Source organism: Bos taurus, chromosome 16 (genome assembly GCF_002263795.3).
Source record: "Bos taurus isolate L1 Dominette 01449 registration number 42190680 breed Hereford chromosome 16, ARS-UCD2.0, whole genome shotgun sequence".
Classification (NCBI taxonomy): Eukaryota; Metazoa; Chordata; class Mammalia; order Artiodactyla; family Bovidae; genus Bos; species Bos taurus.
The window spans coordinates 27,668,446-27,673,490 of NC_037343.1; the positions used below are offsets into that span (position 1 = coordinate 27,668,446).

Here is a 5,045-nt window from a genome sequence, read left to right on the forward strand (position 1 = left end):
CTATGTGGTTTATCCTTTTCTCTTGACCACAGTGGTTGATTCAGAGATAGCCCCGTGACTGAGGTCAGGGCCCAGCCATGAGGTTCAATTTCTGAACTTTTGAGAATCTCCTGGGAGAAAGAAGCTTCCTTTGCACTGGTGGTGTTACAGTGATAGGATGTGAGCTTGGAGCCATCGGAGGACTGTCCTGCATTGCATGAGGAGTGTCTGCCTAAATGTGGCCAGTAGAGATGAAACCAGGGCAGGAGATGGAGAGAGGCCAAGTTTGATGTCCTCAATCAAGCTCTGATGACAGTTACTCTCCTGTACTTTTTCACTGTATGAGCCACAAATATGAGATACTTTGCCTGCGACCGTGTGATTCAGTTTCTGAAACTTGCAACTGAAAATCCTGTAGTTACAATCAGCTATGGGAAATGCATATGCTATGCTATGCTAAGTCACTTCAGTCGTGTCTGACTCTGTGTGACCCCATAGACGGCAGCCCACCAGGCTTCCCCGTCCCTGGGATTGTCCAGGCAAGAACACTGGAGTGGGTTGCCATTTCCTTCTCCAATGCATGAAAGTGAAAAGAGAAAGTGAAGTCGCTCAGTCGTGTCCGATTCTTAGCGACCCCAAGGACTGCAGCCTACCAGGCTCCTCCGTCCATGGGATTTTCCAGGCAAGAGTACTGGAGTGGGGTGTGCTTTGGGTTTGTTTGGTGCTCTGCACCCTTTGTTAACTGAAAGGGAGGAGAGTGACTTTAACTGAAACAACTATCTTTCAGGAATTAATGCAGTAAAGGGAAGACCTAGTTGAATATGTTCCTCTGTTTCTTTGGTTTGGCATCCAAGGCCTGAGAGGACTTTCATGTCAGCGTGTCACTGGCATACTGCTTGGTACCATGAACCGCCCTTCTCCCCTCCTCCCAGGTGAATGACATCCGGCCCCCCACAGTCCAGGTCCCCATCCTGAACTTCAGCTGAGACAGTCCATCGGGGCATGCTTGTCACAGTGATGGTGGCATGTTCTGCCCCACACATGCATGTGTGACAGCAGCGTGTTCCACACATGTTGGGGGGGTTGGGGGTGTAGGTTTGCCAGCCATGACCAGGAAACCTAGGATGACATGAGACATGGAAAGACTAGCGCTCAAGGTTAGGGATCTGTGGGCTAATGCACAAGGGATAAACAGTGAGACTGAGGAGTGAGGGCTCCCGGGGCAGTGAGTGGAAGGAGCCAAAGGCCAAGTAGAAGAGGTATCAGAATTAGGAGCCGGGAAGCAGAGAACAAGAGTCAGGAGCCAGCAAGACTGAAAAGACAGGAGGGAGGGCTTCTCCGAGGAGACACTGGGCAGGCTGGCCATGTCCCAGGGGATGGCGTTCGTGTTGCTCAGGGCTACTGTCAGAGGTCCGAGGGGAGGCACAGCAGATTCATTTGACAGTTACCTCTCCTGCATTTTCTATTAAGAATTTTGTTTCTTCAGGCTATGCTATGCTAAGTCACTTCAGTCGTGTCCGACTCTGTGTGACCCCATAGACAGGCAGCCCACCAGGCTCCCCCGTCCCTGGGATTCTCCAGGCAAGAACACTGGAGTGGGTTGCCATTTCCTTATCCAATTCATGAAAGTGAAAAGTAAAAGTGAAGTCGCTCAGTCATATCTGACTCTTAGCAACCCATGGACTGCAGCCTACCAGGCTCCTCTGTCCTGATACAAATTGAAAGGTTTAAACTTAAGAAAAAAAAGAATTTCATATCTTTAAATAAGCTTATTTACAAAATAGAAATAGACCCACAGACATAGAAAACAAACTTATGGTTACCAAAGGGGAAAGCAGGGGAGGAATAAATTAGGATGAATTAAAATACACACACACACACATAGATCCAACAAGGTCCTAGTGTTTAGCACAGGAACTATACTCAATATTTTGTAATAACTTGTAAGGGAAAAGAATCTGAAAAAGAATGTGTGTATATATACACACACACACACACACACACACACACATATATATATATATATATAGTGGCTCAGACAGTAAAGAGATCCCCTGGAGAAGGGAATGGCTACCCACTCCAGTATTCTTTTTTTTTAGAAAGTATCCATATGTATAAATAAATGTATACTGTATTTAAAAGCCAGCACCACTCTTCCCATCCCTATTTCTTCTTTCTCTCATAATGTGCAGCAGCAGGTAGAAAGATCTCTCGCAGGTTGCTGCAGTGCCCATGGGAGTGGATGTGCTGGTAAGCCTGGGACTCTGCTGATGGGGGCCTGACCATGTGGCGGCAGTGCTGGCACCAGGCTCGGTCGTCTTTGTACTGCTTGTTAGTGGTCTGGTTGGTGGCAGCCAGGTACAGACAGAAGCACAGGTAGCCCCCCAAGAGGAAGCTCAGCACCACGACAAAGCCCACCAGGAAGAGGATCCTTGGGAAGGTCAGGAACAGGTACTGAATAAGGAAGACAGGGTCAACAACCTACAAGTGTCCGAGGTCATCAGTGTAAGTCTCTAGGTACAAGTCTGACATCACCACCGGCTGGATGAGGAACATGGTGCTCACCACGGCCATGGTGGTGGCTGAGACTGTCAGCGTCAAGAGGTAGGAGGGGAAATACCAGGCGTTCCAGGCCCCGATGCAGTTTTTCACTCACACACAGTGATGGTCAAACTGGTACACACACAAGTTACACACTTGGTGCTTGGACCGCGCTGGTTTCCTTAAATCACAAGTAGGGCACCTCCTGTTCTTTGGGAACATCATTTCATCGAATGCATAAACTTAAAGGAACAGTCGTTTGTTTGCTTTTGTTATGGTACCAGGGTTGGTTACACAACTAAGGGCAAAAAAAAAACAACAAAAAAACAAAACAGGTTTACAATCAGCAGTAGATAAGGCAGAAAAATGTAATACAAAAACTCCAGCTCTTGACAGAGGCCGAATATCTCCCTTGGTATAAACCATCCCTTGCAAGGTGAGATGCAGGATAACGAAGGTGTAGTTTCTTGTATGGAAGAGGTGATGAAGCACTCTTAGCATGGCTCTCTGAAGACATTTGGGAATTATATATGAAGATATCTGTGCTCCTCTGCTGATTAGGCCTTGCAAGTAATGGGTTTTTGAGCCGATGCAGATCATCACAAAACCAACCAGCACCAAAGCCAGGTAGAGCAAGAAGAGAACCAGAGAGTCCATCCTGGGGATATTTCTTTTGTCTGGATAGCTTTCAGCCAGCAGCTCTGGCATTCCTCCTCCAAACATTCACGGAGACCTCAAACGGCGTCTCCTCTTGCGCAGCGCCGTGCGCCTGGCACAACGGGTAGCACCCAAAGCTACAGGAGACATGGTTCCCCTAGGGGGCTGGATCTGGCGCCGGGATCTGTCAACAACCAGCTGCCTCGGGCCGGCACCTCCAGGGCATGTCCCCAGACCCACTCCAGTATTCTTGCCTGGAGAATTCTATGGACAGAGGAGACTGGTGGGCTACAGTGCATGTGATCACAAAGAATCGGACACGACTGAGTGACTTTCACCCATTTACTCCCTCCCTCATATATAACTGGGCTTCCCTGGTGGCTCAGATGGTAAAGCGTCTGCCTCTAATGTGGGAGACCTGAGTTTGACCCCTGGGTCGGGAAGATCCCCTGGAGAAGGAAATGGCAACTCAATCCAGTACTCTTGCCTGGAAAGTTCCATGGACGTAGGTGCCTGGTAGGCTGCAGTCCATGGGGTCGCAAAGAGTCGGACACAACTGAGCGACTGAACAAAGTTGATTTACAATGTTTGAGGTATATAGCAAAGTGAATCACATATTCTTTTTCAGATTTTTTTCCATTATAGGTTATTACAAGATATTGAATATAGTTCCCTGTGCTGTACAGTAGGTCCTTGTTGTTTATTTTATATATAGTACTGTGTATCTGTTAATTCCAAATTTCCAATTTATCCCTCCTCCCACCTTCCCCTTTGGTAACCATATGTTTGTTTTTGATGTATGTGAGAGTATGACCTCATCTTAGCTCTATTGTACCTGCAAAGATCCTATTTCCTAATAAGATCACATTTTCAGGTACTGGGTACAGTTCCCTTTGGGCTTCTCAGGTGGCTCAGTGGTAAAGAATCTGTCTGCCAATGCAGTAGATCTGTGTTTGATCCTTGGGTCAGAAAGATCCCCAGGAGAAAGAAATGGCCCCCTGCTCTAGTATTCTTGCCTGGGAAATTCCATGGACAAAGGAGCCTGGAGGGCTACAGTCCATGGGGTCCCTAAAAGAGTCAGACACGACTGAGCGACTAAACAGCATGGTTCCCTTACAGGTCCTGGTTCAGTTGGAACTTCAGTGTATCTTTTTGGGAGACACAGTTGAACCTGCTGTTTGCAATGCCTGCTAAGCAAATAGTAGGTGACTAAATTATTTGCTGAAGAAATAAATAAAAAGAACGACATGATTGGATATAAGATGTGCATGTGGTTTTTTGAGACTACTGTGGATCTGAAACGCTGGGTGGAGGAGTTCGGGCAATGCTCTAGGGTGGTAAAGCTTGTTGAGAAACACTGAGTTGATTTTATAGGGTCAAGCAAGGGAGAATTGTAGCTTATAGCTTGGGATTTAAGAATTCTAGATTTTCAGTCTATCTAAAGATATCACCAGACTTTTGTCCCTTGATTCTATTAAAAAAAAAAAAAAAAACTGTTAAAAATACCAGTTGCCAGCTTGGAACACCCAAGTAGCAAGTCTGTGGACTCAGAACAGAGATTCTTTTTCTCGAGTTCGTGTCTTTGAAAGAAGCAGTAATGGACTCAAAAACATGTTAAGGAAAATAAACATGTTAAGACCAGTGCAAACGTGGTATCATTTTCTATAATGGAAGAGTCTAAATATAGCCCCTATGATTATAGGTCATCACCATAGACAGCGGATTCCCCCGGAGCTTCCTCAAGTCTTTCACAAACACGACCTATTACATTTCTCACCTTTTCACAGCTTCATTAGAGGAGCTGATATTTTGGCTCACGAGTCGTACTGAATTTGCAGCGAACAAGTCCAAGCGGCTGGTGTCTTCTT

General features: G+C 46.4%; 1 pseudogene; it reads right to left on the minus strand.

The window, feature by feature from the left end:
* Positions 1 to 2,031: 2,031 nt before the first annotated feature.
* On the minus strand, positions 2,032 to 4,819 carry LOC615297 (palmitoyltransferase ZDHHC4-like; annotated as a pseudogene).
* Positions 4,820 to 5,045: the final 226 nt, after the last annotated feature.